The following is a 17038-nucleotide window of genomic DNA, read 5'->3' on the forward strand; positions in this document are numbered from 1 at the left end:
TACATTAAAAAAAAAAAAAATTAATAAGGGGGCTTTCATATTTCATTGTTGATTTCACACAGCATAACTCTCTTCAATGGGCACGGTATTGCAGACATTTCTATCTGCCAACACTCCACTAGATACTCTCTGTGATCTACGCCACACAGGCGTCACGATCTTCATCAGTGGACACTCAGTTGCAGACACTCCTATCTGCGAACACTCCACTGGATACTCTCTATGCCACACAGGTGTCACGGTTGACACACCCTTCTTCAGCGGACACTTGGTTGCAGACACTCTTATCTGCCAACACTCCACTAGATCTACGCCACACAGGTGTCATGGTCGACACAATCTTCATCAGCGGACACTCGGTTGTAGATGCTCCTATCTGCCAACACTCCACTAGATCTACACCACACATGTGTCACAATCTTCATCATCAGACACTTAGTTGCAGACACTCTTATCTGCCAACACTCCACTGGATCTATGCCACACAGGCATAACGATCGACACAACCTTCATCAGTGGACACTCCATTGGAAACAACGCTCTCCAACAACGTCAATAATAGGGAAGACTCCACTTGCCCTTCACAACCACCGAGCCATCTTGTAGCCCTTCACACCACAGAGCTCACATCTCTGCACACCATCGAGCTTACAGTTTTGGCTCCGAGCTCACACGCTCCTAAGCCCAGTCAGTGGCTCTGGCTCCACACTTGCACAAAGATTCACTAGCCATACATGCTAGCTCACACAGATTCCCCACTGTCTTCTCTGGGCAAAGTCGACCACGTTTTCTCCCACATCGCAGCCATTCGAGATCTCTTGACCGAATTCAAATTTTGGATTACCACGGACTTGATATGAAGCTTGGCATGAACATAAAATTCCATTGCCAGTTGCCAGAATGCCCACAGTTTTTTCCGTTTCCGTGGGTGGATAACGCCTGCTTTAATCTCCCTTAAAATAAACATTCACTCTCACAAAATTCCCTTAATGGACATTCATTCGATGTCATCCACCTCTACCTCACTGCATCATACTGTAGCGCGATAATGCGGCTTCACGCCTCTTCCTAGCTTGGAATCCAACGCCCAACACTCATGATTCCTTTCGAACACCAGGCACCACCAGCAATTGACTTAACGACCTGTTGCAATGTAGCGACAAGAGGTGTGTTGTCTTCACACAACAAACATGCCCAACACACTTCCTCACCACAACCGCTTCAACTCAAAACAATGACAAGGCTCAAAGCCTTTCCTCCCATACACTCATGCAACACGAAACCTTCAACTACGTTCCCAACTGTGCTCACCACTAAACAACATTTAAACACAGATTATCGGCTGCACAGATTCGCTCTGGACAGTGGCAGTGTCCATAGGCAACGACAACTCCACGATGCTACTCTATGCATAGCAGGCCGAACAACACAACAACACACCAAGGTCGATCTGCCACTTTCCAAGACAGTCGCCACACACAGTGCTCTCAGGGGGATCACAACAATGCAACAACACGACTCACTACCTCTTCACACTGCTCAACACCATCGAGCTTACTCGAACTAGCTCTGATACGAGTTGATGGAACAAGGAAGACTCTCCAAGAGAGCTTGATCATTTCATTCACAAACATGAAAATTTATACATCCTGGCTGTCGTAGAAACTACAACAACTGTCATTATTTCTTCAACTACTCTTGCCTCCGATACCAGTTGATGGAACTGGGAAGACTCTCCAAGAGAGCTTGATCATTTCATTCAAAAACATGAAAATTTATACATCTTCGTTGTCGTAAAAACTACAACAATCATTCACACACATGAAATTTTATACATCCTGGCTGTCGTAGAAACTACAACAACTATCATTATTTCATCAATTACTCTTGCCTCTGATACTAGTTGATGGAATTGGGAAGACTCACCAAAAGAGCTTGATCATTTCATTCACAAACATGAAAATTTATACATCTTGGCTGTCGTAGAAACTACAACAACTGTCATTATTTCTTCAACTACTCTTGCCAACTCCACCACTTGCCGCCGACTGCCATCTACCACCATTATAAAAACAAGATTTGCCAGTATCTTGATTAATACTCTATAAGTATCGTGTTTCATATCTAATATTTATTAACTAAAACTTTAATATCCCATTGAGTACACATTATTTCCAAAACAAAAGTTATTTTAACTTCGATGTGAGAAAGGAATGATGCATATGTTGTTCAATTAGGATGGTAGATAGCCTTAATCTTGTTAACGTCTTTGTGTCACTGCCTAAATATCTACTTACCCCCAAGTTGTTATATTTATCTATCAATTTCATTACTACACAAATTAGAAAGATGTGCAAACTTACTATTTTAATGGTTTTAAACTATAACATATAATTGTTTTAAAATATAAAATATGTTTAAACTAAAAGTAGTCCACAAGGTGGAAATTATTGAGAGAAATTTCCGGATAGCATTAATAGATGATTTTTTTATCATGTCCAATGGGTGGACACTCCATTCATCATTAGTATTCACTTTATCCATCATTAGTATCCACGTGAAATGTTGAACAAGATAAAAAATCCTCTTCACAATTATATCCCAAAAATTCTCTTAATATGGACTAAGATAAAAAAATAAAAAGGAGTTGTCTTTAGTGCGACTTTTTGGAGTTCCCAGTGCCGGAATCCGATGGAAAATATTGTGGTGAAATTTTGATTTGTGTTATTTAAACTAGTTTTTTGGTTGTATATATGGATTTAGCACCCTGAAAAACTATTGGGGCACTTCTATTGCAGGTTTATCCATCAAAATTGCGATTTCAATGAATTCTTACTGGATTTTAGAGAAATTAGACTGGAAAAATCCACCGGAAAAGCTTCAAAAAAATCGCACTAAAGACAACTCCGATAAAAAATCCACCTCACAATTATATCCCAAAAATTCTCTTAATATGGACCATTGTGGAAATCTATACTTTCTCATCAAAGAGGAAATTTTCAACCCAAGGTAAAAGCCTTAAAAATGATAAAAGCAATCCTCCTAATTCTCGAGTCTACATAAAATTGATTCCGTTGTTGGTTTATTTCTTTGTTGTTGACTCGAATACCAATGGTTTTGGTTCAAGGGAATAGGGGTATGGGGATTTTTGGTTTTCTCTGCTCATGTCTAATGTCATCTGATGTTGGAGGTCCTGCAAGGAGGTCTGATTCTCAACTCTACATAAAATTTATTTAATATTATATATTTGTACCTTAATAAAAATATATATTTTGGATGCTTAATGTTAGTTTTGTTCGAAAAAATTACATCATATTTATGACATGTGATTTAGGATGATTTTGATGGATCATGTGGCTTTTAAGTGAATTTTCCTTATATTTTTGGCAATGGGCTTAGTGATTGAATTTCAAGTTTTCAATGATATTTAAAACCGCTCAACATTTCTATGAAGGAAGTTAATTTTTTGCCACAACATTTCTATGAAGGATGTTAAGTTTTTGCCACAAGTTATCACTAGCAAGCAATTTCCCCAGAAGGTGCAAAAATACGCCAATATGAGTGTTAAATTAAGGTGGAGGGTTAAATTTAAAAAATAAAAAATAAAAATGTACTTTAGTTTGAAATAATAATTGTTATATTTACTTGTATCTAGAAGATCCTTACATCCCCAATCATGCAAAAAAAAAAAAAAAAATATGCCTCATACCTGAACTTTATATCACACTCTTTGTACCTACTTCCAACTCTTTCACAATAATTTTAAGCCTCAAAACAAGAAGGGACTTCAGGTCCAAATCACTTCACCCTGTCACAAAAGAATAAAGAAATAAAATAATATACATCCTGCTACACTAAGTTATTTCCCCTCCTCTGCATAACCATTTCCAACATTTATTCCACCAGCATTAGCCTCTTCCTCCTATTTATCTTCATTTCCTGTGAACAAACCAAACTACTCCAAAAAAAAAATTCCCTGCAACGGAAAGGGTGCTGATGAACCTCATCATTGGGTAATTATATGGCCCTTAATTGGCCTTGATTCACCTCCTAGCTTAGTCAAACCAACTATTCTCACAACTTATTGCATACTTTTGATTATATTTTGTTTATGAGAGGAGTTAGAGTTGGATATTTTGCTTTGTGGTCTAATGTGCATGTAATGCAGGAATAAAGGATAAAATTAAGGAACTGTGGCAAAGACCTTGGTAAAAACTTGAATGGGACAAGGGAGAGGAATTATAGGAGGTAAATCCTCCTCATTTACTACCCCTCCATTCAAATATTCCTCCATTAGCTCGGAGTGCAAACAACCATCACTTTGAGGACTAGAAGACAGTCGAGCAAGTGAAAGTGACAGAAACCAGTTTATCTTGAGTTGGGAGCTGAGCCTCCCTAATTGGAAGGAAGTCATTGGAGACTTCAAATGTATAAGTAGAGAGGCTTAGGACCTCAGTAGGATTTGGATTTTTATGGAAAAACTCTACTTTATTTTTGAGCTGCAAGACTTCTGACAATTTGTTATGTAATCCATGGTTTTTATAATAAAGATGAGTTCTGTTTTCAGCCAGCATTGAGTTAACTCAGAGGGCTGAAGCTCTTGGGTTAGGGCCCAACCCGAGCATCCAAAGCTCCTCTTAATTATACATGTATGCTAGCATAGATTTCTAGTTATGTTCATTTGCTTAAGTAGCTTCCTGGTTTTATGTTCATTTGCTTAAGTAGCTGCATTTCCATTACAGCAGTATAGCATAGCTTCCTTGTTTTCTGTTCATTTGCTTAAGTAGCTGCATTCCCATCACAGTAGTGTAGAGTAGATCAGTTGTGCTTTAGTTTACTTCAATTTGTCTTTTTCTTCAATTAGCAGGTTAGCTAGGAGAAAAAGATCACCATAAGGTTGTCCGCAGGTGTCTCGGCCTCACCTCCTCCCTTTGGGACCATGACTTGAGGAAGAGACCCTTTAGCAACCCCAAAAACATAGGTTTCTAGTTCTCGCATGAGCTTTGGAGTTTGTTGTTTGATGCAGTTACTTGTTTCATTTCATTATCATCGTTTTCCCTCACTCTCGGTCCACCCTCACCCTCACTGGTTTTTCTGTCGTTTTCATTTGAAACCTCCTTCAACACGTTCTTCATGCATCATTTCCTCACTGTCTGATCCACAACAAACCTAACCAATCACCGTTCGATTCATTAGTTTACCCAACGGCCATCACGCGTGAAGTCTTCCACCTACTTTATGCGCTCTAATCTCCACCGTTGATCTGTCTCTTGATCCAACGGCTATCGCATCACCTCAATACTTTATGCGCCCCAATCTCCACCGTCAATCTATCTAGCCTGATCCGATGACTATTGCATCACCCGCTCGCCAACTAGCTTGGCCAATATCCATCGTCGATCTGTCTAGCCTGATCCGATGGCTATCGCACAATCTCACGCGGATTCTTGCATGACTATTATCCGCTCGAGAGCACGCGAGAAAAGTGGTTTTCCCGTGCTACGTGTCACCCAGTTAGGCTAATCGTGTGAAATTTCAAAATACAACTTACAACTTTGAGGGCGCACGAGAAACTACTTACCGCCTCCAAAAACCCGCTCCATCATTTCCGCATGTTTCTTTCGCTATAAGATCTTCGTCGTTCATCTGCTGATTAATCTTGTTCGTCCATCCATTCACTTAATTCCTCGCAATAATATTTCCGCCGTTCATATGATTCGTTACCCTGTTCGTCCATCCATTCACTTAATTCCTCGCGATAAGATCTCCATTGTTCATCTACTTCGTTACCCTGTTCATCCATCCATTCACTTAATTCCTCGCGGTAAGATCTCCACCGTTCATCTGCTTTGTTACCCTATTCATTCACTTGTTCACTAAATCACCCGCGATAAGATCTTCGTCGTTCATCCTGTTCATTAACACTATTCATCCATCTATTCACTTAAGCCCTCGCGATAAGATCTTCACCGTCCATCTTCGGTTTGTTGTTTGATCCAACGGTCCCTATGAATTATTGTGTCCTTACGTCCTCCTTTCACCAATTTTGATCTCCGACTGCTCTTCTGCTTGAAAACAGACTTAGTTTAGTTCCTTTGCTTACACCTTAGTATAGTTTAATGCTCTTTACCTCTGCAACTTAGACAACAACATTAGGTTAGTGTTGATTTAACAATTCTGTTTAGCATAGTTGTTTAGATGGTTAGTTAGGTTATGGTGTGGTTTAGCATTACATGTTGTTTTCTCTATTACTGCAGTAGAGTATCTCTCTCTTAGAATAGATTTGCTTTTCTTCCATCAAAGAATTAAGCTTCTTCTAACCCTATAGAAGTCTGGCTTGGAACCCCTGGGGTCTCTTGCCAAATGAGCAGTGACAACAGGCAAGACCTTCACTTTTACTTGTGCATATAGAACTGTCACCTCCAAGTTTGTATGAACCCTGGGTTGATAAGTAAAGTTGGTAGCCCTGGGAGTTGCAACATTCTTGTTGCAATACCTAGTCTCATCACTTTTTGGCGTCGTTGTCGGGGAAGTGTCAAAGTAGAATGTGATTACTGCTTTCTTCTATTTCTAGTCTCCAACTTTATTTTATTCTACTTATTATCCTCAATTTTCTTCCATTAGTTTATTTTTGCAAAAGTAATCTAGTAGCTTCCTTTCTTTCAGTTGTCATTATCTTCTTTCCTTTCAATTCAGCAAGTACTTTCTTTGTTAGTGGTTTTCATTCAATCAGCAATTTCATTTCTGCAAAGTACTTTCTTGCTAAAAGAGATCTTCCAAAAATCAACCCAAAAACATTTCCTTTAAGGCCTCGTAGGAATAGGGACAATTTAGGGAAATTCTTGTCAAATACCCCCACTGCATCCAACAATCAATATTCTCTCTTCTTCGGTGACCGTGAATTAGAAGGCCCTTTAGGTGAGCAACCTTACATATTTGAAGAACCTACAGGGGAAGAAGAAGAGGAACAACCCATTCCTACTGAACCAATGGCTGAAAATCGAAATGACAGAGGGAATAGAGAGAGAATTGAGGGTGCCTTCCCCATCAGGGAAACCAATGGGGACACTAAGATGAAGAATATAAGCCCATCTGCTCTACCTCAATTCCATGGCCTAACCACAAGAGGACCCTGACACTTTCCTATTTGAGTTTGTTGTTATATGCCGAACCTATTACTATACAGATGATGATCAAAAGTTAAAACTATTTCCATCTACCCTCAAGGATGCAGCATTGCGCTGGTTCATGGGTTTACTTGGAGATAGCATCACAAATTGGGCTCATATGCAACAGGATTTTAACAACAAATATAGGGACTATTGTAGGTCAAAGGACACTAAAGAAGATATTTTCAGGATGACCATAGGCCAGGATGAATCCTTAGAAGACTATGAAGAAAGATTCTAGCTCAGTTACAAAAGGGCCAGGTGCACACTTGACCCTGAGTCACTAAAGTTGGTCCTGCTTAGAGGAGTAAGGGAGGATCTTCTGGATACCTTACATATGATAGCAGGAGGAGATATCTACCAATTACCCTATAAGGATTAAGATTGTCTTTAGAAACCATCCTAAGGCAACCAGGAAAAAGGGTAGGGGTAGTCAACCTATGGCCAGTACATCATCCTCCAACTCATCCATCAAGGGTGAAATTGGAAATATGCTGGAAGATTTCAAAATTGATATGCTGCAAACCCTTGCCTTGCAATTGGACACCATGAACATCAAAAGGAAGCAAAAGGAAGAAGAAAGAGCCCTAGCCATCTTTTGTTGTAGATTCACCAAGAGGCATCCTAGGAATGAATGTCCATTGAACTGTATTAAGATTTGCTCAGTCTGTGAAGAAAACCACTCCACAGACAAGTGGCCTTCTTTACTGGACTCAAATTTGTATATCAAGGAGATGAAGGGGTCACTGAGTAGCTTTGCTACATCAACCAAAGGAGACCTCCTGGGCCTAGACCATATTAGTAGGGTATGCAAGGGTTATCCCATGCATATTACAACCCTAACCAAACCACAACTATACCTTCTTGGGGACCCCCTGCTCATCCTTCCTGGTCTACAACCCCTCCTTGGTCCTATACATCTCAGTATCATTCCCAGCTAGCCAGCCAGTCATTTCAACCTTATGTTCAGCCACAACCTCAGTGGAATACCCCACTCCAGGGGTGGAGGCCCCAATTCAACAATGTTCCAGCCCTATTTCCTCCACCACCTACCCAAATACAACTCCTACACTCTGCTCCACCTAAGCAACCCCAGATTCCTGCCCATCCAAATCCGAACCCGAACAATAGGTAGGCTCAACAAGTCTACAGTGGAGAGACATCATACCTAGCTTATGCTATAGAAATCCAAGAGATCAACCTAAGATCTGGGAGAATTCTCCCTGATAACCAACCTCCCTCTCCACATAGGGAGGTTGAGGAAGAAAGAGAGGAAAGCAACCTTAAAGTAAATCCACCCTTTCCTAAGAGATTAGCCCAACCACTCCAGCCTACCCCAAAAGAAACTGAACTTCTGGGAGAATTGAAAAATCTATGTGTAAAGATCCCCCTTCTCCAGGCAATCAAAGATGTTCCCATTTACAATAAGTTGATTAAGGAGAAGTGCTTCAAGCATCCAGGAAGAAGAAAAAGGGATTCCCCTACCATTAATGTCATTGGGCAGTTGTCTGACTTAATGCTGGGGCAGGTAATATGTCCAAAATATTTGGACCCTGGAAGCCCTGTAGTAGATGTGCACATCAATGGCACCATTGTCCCACACACTCTAATTGATCTTGGGGCTACCATTAATGTGATGACTAAGGACACCATGCTCAATCTCAACCTCCAAGGGTCATTGAGGAAGACCACAATAGTTCTACAACTTGTAGACCGTTCCACAGTCACCCCTGAGGGAATTGTGGAGGATGTGATGGTCTCCATTGACTCCTGGGAGTACCCTGCAGATTTTCTAGTTCTGCAGCGTAAGGCTAAGCTTATTGGTTACCCTATCATCCTTGGGAGGCCATGGTTGGCCACAGTTGATGCTTACATTAGCTGCAGAGTTGAGAATATGACCATCAAGAATGGGTGTATGTCCAAACAGTTAGTCCTATACCATCCTGCTCAACCTACCCTAGAGCATGATTTACCTTTATGGTTGGAGGAGGAGGAAGAATATTATGTTTATTCTGCCCAACTTTATGCTTTGGAAGCAACCATAGGAGGATGACAACAAGATTAGGATGACTTAATTGAACACCTGCTCCAAAGTCCAACTCCTAATTCACTACCATGAGAAGAAGAAGTAAGGGAAACCCAGAACAATCATCCAATTGACTTATGCTTGGCCAATTCCAACCCACTCCATGTAAAAAACATAGAATTTGGCCCAAAGAAAACTTTGAAAATCAATCCATCTCTTTCTGCTTTAGAAGAGAAAAAGTTATGCAACATGTTGAGAGAAAACCTAGAAGCCTTCCTTAGAGTTATAAAGAAATGAAGGGAGTACACCCCTCAGTGTGTACTCACCACATATACATCAAAGAAGGTTGCAAGCCAGTTAGGCAACCACAAAGGAGGATGAATCCAGCTCTTAAAGACATAGTCAAAGAAGAACTGCAAAAATTTCTAGATGCAAGCTTCATTTGCTCTATCTCAGACAGTGAGTGAGTCTCTCCTTTAGTGTTAATTCCCAAGAAAAATGGTAAGTGGAGGATTTGTGTTGATTATAGGGAGTTGAACAAAGCCACAAAGAAGGATCATTTTCCCCTACCCTTCATTGACCAAGTGTTAGATGGCCTGGCAGGGAAGAAGTTTTTTTCCTTCCTAGATGTATTTAGTGGGTACAACCAAATCTAAATCTACCCAGAAGACTAGGATAAGACCACATTCACTTGTCCTTGGGGTACTTTTGCCTATAGGGTCCTTCCTTTTGGCCTATGCAATGCTCCTACCACTTTCCAGAGAGCAGTCTTGAGTACTTTTATTGAATTAGTACATGATGCCGTGGAAATCTATATGGATGACTTTACACCTTATGGCTATGATTTTCAAGAACCACTGACTAACCTAGGCAAAGTATTGTACAAATGCATTGAAATGAACCTGTCTCTCAGTCCAGAAAAATGTGAATTCTTAATGACTGAAGGGATCATGCTAGGTCATTCAATATCTCAGCAAGGACTACAGGTGGACCCAAACAAAATAGCAATCATCCAAAGGGTCCCACCTCCACAAAAGCAGAGAGATGTCAGGAGTTTCTTAGGGTTAGCTAGATACTACCGAAGGTTCATAAAGGACTTCAGCAAGTTGGCCTCTCCTTTGTTTGGGTTGTTGGCCAAAGATTCTGAGTTTATATGGTCAAAGAGTTGTCAAGAGGCCTTAGACATTCTAAAGGGTAAGTTAAACACTACACCAATCCTTAGAGGCCCAAACTGGGCCCTCCCTTTTCATATTCATGTTGATGCCTCACATAAATCCATAGGAGTAGCCTTAGGTCAGGAAGAGGATAAATTGCCCTATGCCATCTATTTTATCAGTAAGAACTTGTCAAAGGCTGAGCTAAACTATACTGTGACCGAAAAGGAACTCCTGGCTATTGTGTATTCATTAAAAAAATTTAGGCATTACATTACAGGCTATCAAACATTTGTGCATACTGATCATGTTGCAATCAAATATTTAATGAACAAACCAGATGTGAATGCTAGAATTATAAGATGGTTGCTTTTATTACAGCGATTTGATCTAACTATTGTTGATAAGCCTTGTAAGGAAAATGAATCTGCCTGCAGGTGAAGAAGGAATGGTGGATGACCAGTTACCAGATGAGCATTTGTTTGCTATTTCAGTTCTCTCCCCATGGTTTGCTAATATAGCAAACTATTTGGTATCAGCACAGTTCCACCAAACTTGCCCTCCAAAGAAAATAGCAAGATAATCAGGAAAAACACCCCCTTCACCTGGATTGGGGGCAATCTGTTCAAACTGGGCCCAGATCAAATATTGAGAAGGTGCGTAAGGGAAGAGGAATTTTTTGACATCCTTCTGACCTGTCATGATGGGCCTTTTGGAGGTCACTTTGTAGCAAAAAGGATGACATTCAAAGTGTTGTAAGTAGGCTATTATTGGCCTACCCTTCATCAGGATGTGAAAAAGTACATTAGTCAGTATGATCGCTATCAGAGGATGGGAAAGCCTACTCCAAGAGATGAAATGCCCCTACAACCTCAAGTGACTTTCGAGCCATTTGACAAGTGGGGCATGGACTTCATTAGGCCTATCAACCCTCCTTCAATGCGAAAACAGTACATCATTCTGTGCACTGATTATTTGACTAAGTGGGCTGAAACCAAGGCAATTAAGGTAGCAACAAAAGTGAAGGTGGCTGAGTTCCTAAGGGAGAATATATTCTAAAAATTTGGGTACCCTAAAGAGCTAGTCACAGACCAAGGTAGCCAGTTTACCTCCAACATGATTGAAGAACTGCTCAGCCATCATAATATCAAGCATAGGACCTCCACTCCTTATCATCTACAAGCTAATGGGTAAGTGGAGGTGACCAATAGAGCACTGGAGAACATCTTAACCAAGGTAGTGAGCAGCAGCACGAAGGATTGGGCAGAGAGACTAGTTGAGGCCACCTGGACCTATAATACAACATGGAAGACCACCACTAGATTTACACCCTATAAGTTGGTATATTGGAAAAAGGCTTTGATGTCCATTGAGTTTGAATATAACACATTGAGGATGGCAACCCAACTAGATTTGGATCTCAGTCATGCACAGAAAGAAATATTGTTCCATTTGAATGGCTTGGATGAATTCAGAATGCAGGCCCTCCTACATACAGAGATAGTTCAACTTCAGAGGAAGATCTGGCATGACAAACATATTAAGGAGAAGCAATTTCAAGAGGGAGATTGGGCATTGTTATATGATTCTAGGTATAAAGACTTCAAGGGCAAGCTAAGGACAAGATGGATTAGACCTTATGTGGTGGAAAGATGCCATGATAATGGTTTAGTGCAAATCAGAACTATAGATGAAGAAGCCATTCCATTGCTTGTTAATGGACACCGATTGAAAATGTACAAGAGGCCTTTATCAAAACAAGAGTTCATTGACAATATCAATAAGACAGTGATGATGGTGGAGCAAGTTCTATCTCCTCCCTCATCAGGGCACTGAAAAAGAGAAAAAAGAATAAGGATTTAGGTGAAAACCTCCATGAGGCACTTGAGTCCCATCTTTGGGTTGAAAACCTCGTGAAGCGGCCCAAGGATGAGAAAAAATGAAAAAGAGTAAGAAGATCCCTGGGTGAAAACCTTCCTTGAGGCACCCAGGGTAGATATCTAGGGTGAAAACCTCTTTGAGGCAGCCTAGGTGTTTTTAAAAAATATATATAATAATAAAAGAAAAAGGAAAAAAGACATAATTGTTATTTAAATGTGGATGAGAAAGACAATCAAGGAGCAAAGATAAGATCCAAAGGGAACCCTGCCTCACATATATCCATCTCCTCCACTCCTTACCATGCATCCCTCCATCAATTCCATTGTTTTTCACTTCATTGCTTCAATTCAGAATATCAATCACCAGCTACAAAGTCTTCACTAGGATGATCCAGGAGCTCCACAGCAACAACATCATCAGATCTTCAATCACAAACACCTGCAAAATCCAATAAACCATTAGCAGGCAGTAGAGGAAGAAGAAGAATGACCATGCATCAAATAAACAACGCAACACCTCTGATCCTCAACAAATTGCAGCATGGCATCGAGACCACAAGTAAGTATCCCACTCACTCACTCATATGCATCATTTGATCAAAAGTTGTAAAGGTTACGAGGTAGTTGGTTTGTAAGTGAAAAGGTGGCCAGTTAACTTGGCCACCTTCGTTCAGTCATCACATACAAAGCAGGGTGTCCTCTCACACATGGTTGCAGTCAACTCAAAGAACAGAGGAGGAGTAGGACAAGAAGTGGTTAACTATGGATTTAACAACTGTGGGAGCTGATTACAAGGAGTGGGAATGATGAGGTGGTATAAAGGGAAACAAAACATTGTTTTCATGCATTCATGCATTCCACCTCCTTGAAACTCCCTCACTCAAGTAGCTCTCATAACTCTGGCCACCCACTGGAAGCAAGGATCCATCGTTCTGCAAGAGAATTCCTACAAGAACAGTCTACAGGAGCAGTCTATAGGATACACAGAGGCAGTCTACAGGATAGGCAGAGAGGGGTTCAAGAGGGAATATCAAGAGAATTGTCCACTGCCACCATTCTAAAGAGGTAGGATCTAAAAATCCATCCCCATTTACAAGCAAATGAACTAGAAGTCCTCTAAAAATCTAGTGGATTACATACACAGGAAACTCTGTTTTCTCAAGAATTTGCTCATTCCCTCACTCCACACAGCAGAATCCATGCCACTGTTATAGTTAGAGGGCTCACTATAGATCTCACCCCAGAGTTCATCAGTAGGGTCACCACACTTCCCCTAGGAATTGCATGGAGAAAAGAAGACAAAGCAGACAGTCAGGTGGAAAAAAGGAAATTCTTTTTAGAAGGTGAAGAACCCACAGAGGATAAAAATGGAGTAAGGAGGGACAGTCTACCATACCCATGGAGTGAGGTAGGCTACCAACTCATAAAATATATCTCATATGAGGGTAGATACAATGTTGTTTATGGCTACCATTTTAGGATGCTTGAAGAACTAAGATTTGGGGTAGAAACACCAGTTCACCAAAGACTCAGCATACCCTATTTCTTGATGCAATCACTCATAGACTCCAGCAACAAAGTAAAGGAAGGGAATTCCCAACAGTTGGCTCACCATGTGTTGGGCCTAAGAATTATCCTTAAAATACATCCACTTTCACTCCATTCACATATTTTCTCAACTCTATTCCACCACCATGTCACCACGTCAGCTTCACTTTGATCATTAAATGGGTTACCATTTTGTTTTCCAAAACATTATTAATTCTTAGTATTTTTAACTGAATTTGTGGTTAAACTTTAGAAAATAATATCCATATACTTATACCTAACAATTAGAATGAGTTTGTTGACATGTGTAGGTACAAAGGAAGCTTCTAAAGCACCCTTATGTGGCACTCTATGTTCAAATTCGAATTTGAGGAGATCATGGACCTCATGGATAAGATCATGGATCTCATGGAGAAGATCATGGAGGATAGGGTTATGTGTCACCATTGGTTGAGAGATATGTGGATTTGAAGAGGAAATAGTGGATCCACATTTATGAGTTTGTTATCATAACTTTTGTATAAATAGGATTGTTATCTCGTTCATTTGTAACTTTGGAATTTAGAATTTAGAAGTGAGAAGTTAGAATTTAGAACCTTAGGATCTTATAAGTTTGTAATGAGAAGTTAGAATTTAGAATCATTGTAATGGAGATTTTAGAACCTCTTGGAATGAAGAACTTGTAATTGCAATTTGCAATTGATGATAAATAAAAAGGAGCTTCTTTGATCGTCTACATTTGACTTCTCTTTTGATGTGCTTGTGAATCCTTGGAAGGGCCCCCATTGTCTAGCAAGTACACTTTTGTTTTGGTAAGCTTTCATTTTATGTTTGTTTGTAAATTTCATTAGGTTCATATGTTTGAAATATTAACAAATGACCTTTCATAAGAAAGTATCAATGTTTCTTTCAATGAATCTGATTTGTTATTTGATGTTTAATTTCATTAGTTTAAATAGTTTGTTGATTAAGATGATTAGAAATTTTAATGAGCAGTCTCTTGTAAGGGATCTTTAATATTTCTTACACTTGTCACAATGTCTTTAGATTTCATTTTGATTAAATGACTAAATAGGTTTTGGAGATCCCAATGAAATACCTCCTGTAAGGGAGCTTTGGCATTTCTTCACCTAGCTTAGTTTAGTTTGTCTCTAAGTCCATATATATTGGATGATCCTTGAAGTTTACTTACCCGGATTGATAGTAAATGAAACTCTAATTTGCATCCGCATTTTAGACCAAACATTTTGGCGTCGTTTCCAGGGAGGATGATTTAGAGATAGACTTAGGAAGTCATTTTTATTGCAATTTATTTTTATGGACTAACTTGTGAAACCTGGTGACAGCAGGATCTTCATAAAGGTGTTCAAGTTTGAGCTTTTTGATTTTTCATACTTAGTTTGATTTTAAATTTAGTTTTTTTTATCAAACCCCCCATTTCTTACTAATTCATCTACGGATGAGAAATTTGAAGATGTCAAATAGGTACTTCTTGGAGAGCAAGAACAATATTGAAGATTGGTTTCAAAAGAACCTTGTGCCAACTCTAAGAAAAAGACAGGTTACTCACATGTTTGCAAAGCATAAGGTAAAAATTTTAAATCTAGATGTGAGAATTTTGAATTTTTAGTCTGTAGATGGCTTCATTGGAAACATTCTTTTACCTAGGAAATAAAAAAAATTCAAGTTAAAGGTAGAATAGATTAAAAAAAAAAGAGAGATCTCATAGAGTTTTCCTTTAGTCTTGTTTTCAAAAAAATAAAAATAAATCATCCACATTTCTCATGAATAAATTTAGGTAAGAGCCACTTCATCCATGCTAACCTGCAAAAATAAAAATAAAAACAAATCAATAGATTAGTATGCTCTCTTCCTGCGCTTCGAGCGATCAGGAATATCAAAAAATCTCTTGATTTATTTTCAAAATTAAATAAAAATCTCTTGCTAGGAGGTAAGCTGCTGCACATTTCATCTCTTTCATGTGAAATCAAATTAAATGGTGAACGAAAAAAGAAAAGAAATCTGAGTGTACTAGCTTAAAGCACCAAGCTATACTCTATTTTAGAAATTGTGAGTTAAATTCCTTATTCATACCCAATGCAGGCAAGATAACATCTGGATAACGATATTCTGAATTGCTTACAATCCCCACGAGAAACCCCTTGTTACGGGCCCATCTCAAGAAAGGCACTGAATCCTGGAAAACAGTGTATGGTGCAGAAGAACCAAATGAAGAATAAATGCGTCCAAAAATCCTCTCAAAAGTTTCTTCGTCGTATGAATAGCCAACCTTATCAAAAGAATATTTAACACATTTCCTCCACCATTGTACATTAGGCATCTTTGCAGCATGTCCAAAACATGGGTATTGTTTTGCCATATTAGTATATGCTATTTTAAAACCTTCATGCATGCGCTTATAATCTTGGCAAGGCAACCCTACAGCTTTTGCAGCCAGACAATAGTAATCTCCAAGTTCTCCTTTATAAGCTATTAACGTGCCATCCTCAACTTTGATAATAACGACATTCTCAACCCAGTTAAGAACACCTTTGATTTTCAACAGAGAATAATCTGACACAATATAACAAGAAAGCCCAAAGGAAAGACCGAAAACAAAGGATCTGTAACTCTGTTCAATGCATCTGTTGAAGTAAGATGCCGCACATTATAGATCAGGTTTCTTAGTTTCAAAGGCTCAAAAACTAGAACAGTGTTAAATGTACAACTGCAGTAATAAACTATTATAAAAGCATGCAACTTGGCCCTTGAGTTGGATATGATTTTGACATCCTTTTTGACTGGAAACTCGAACAGAAGACGCATCAGTTTTGACACGTCATTTTTAAACATGTTTTGTGATCAAACCAAAACAAATCTAGAAAAACAAAGACATGGGTTTTTTCCGGAATAGAATAAGTTACATAACCCAGAAATTGTTTCCTTGGATTCCTAATGGTTTGAGAGGAAATCGTGGTTCTTCGGGACCCTTTCATTCATGCTTGAGTAAACGTTTGGTGTGAATGTGCTTGAGTAAACTGTGAAACTTGTTCCAGCTAGTGAACTGTTGAACTTGAGTTGTAAAGGATTATTGGGTTCCTACGCTCAGTAAGAATTCCAATATCACATCGGATTCACCAGGAACGCTAGCATGCAACCCAGAGATTCATCTGCGTGTGAAGCCAGCTTCTGCAAGTTAGAAACAACCAGCTTGTGAGACTAGCTTTGGAGCTTCAGAATTGGAGCTGTATTGGGAAGTGC

Source organism: Pinus tabuliformis, chromosome 8 (genome assembly GCF_031772625.1).
Source record: "Pinus tabuliformis cultivar Carrire ecotype Pingquan chromosome 8, CPIR1, whole genome shotgun sequence".
In the NCBI taxonomy this organism is placed as follows: domain Eukaryota; kingdom Viridiplantae; phylum Streptophyta; class Pinopsida; order Pinales; family Pinaceae; genus Pinus; species Pinus tabuliformis.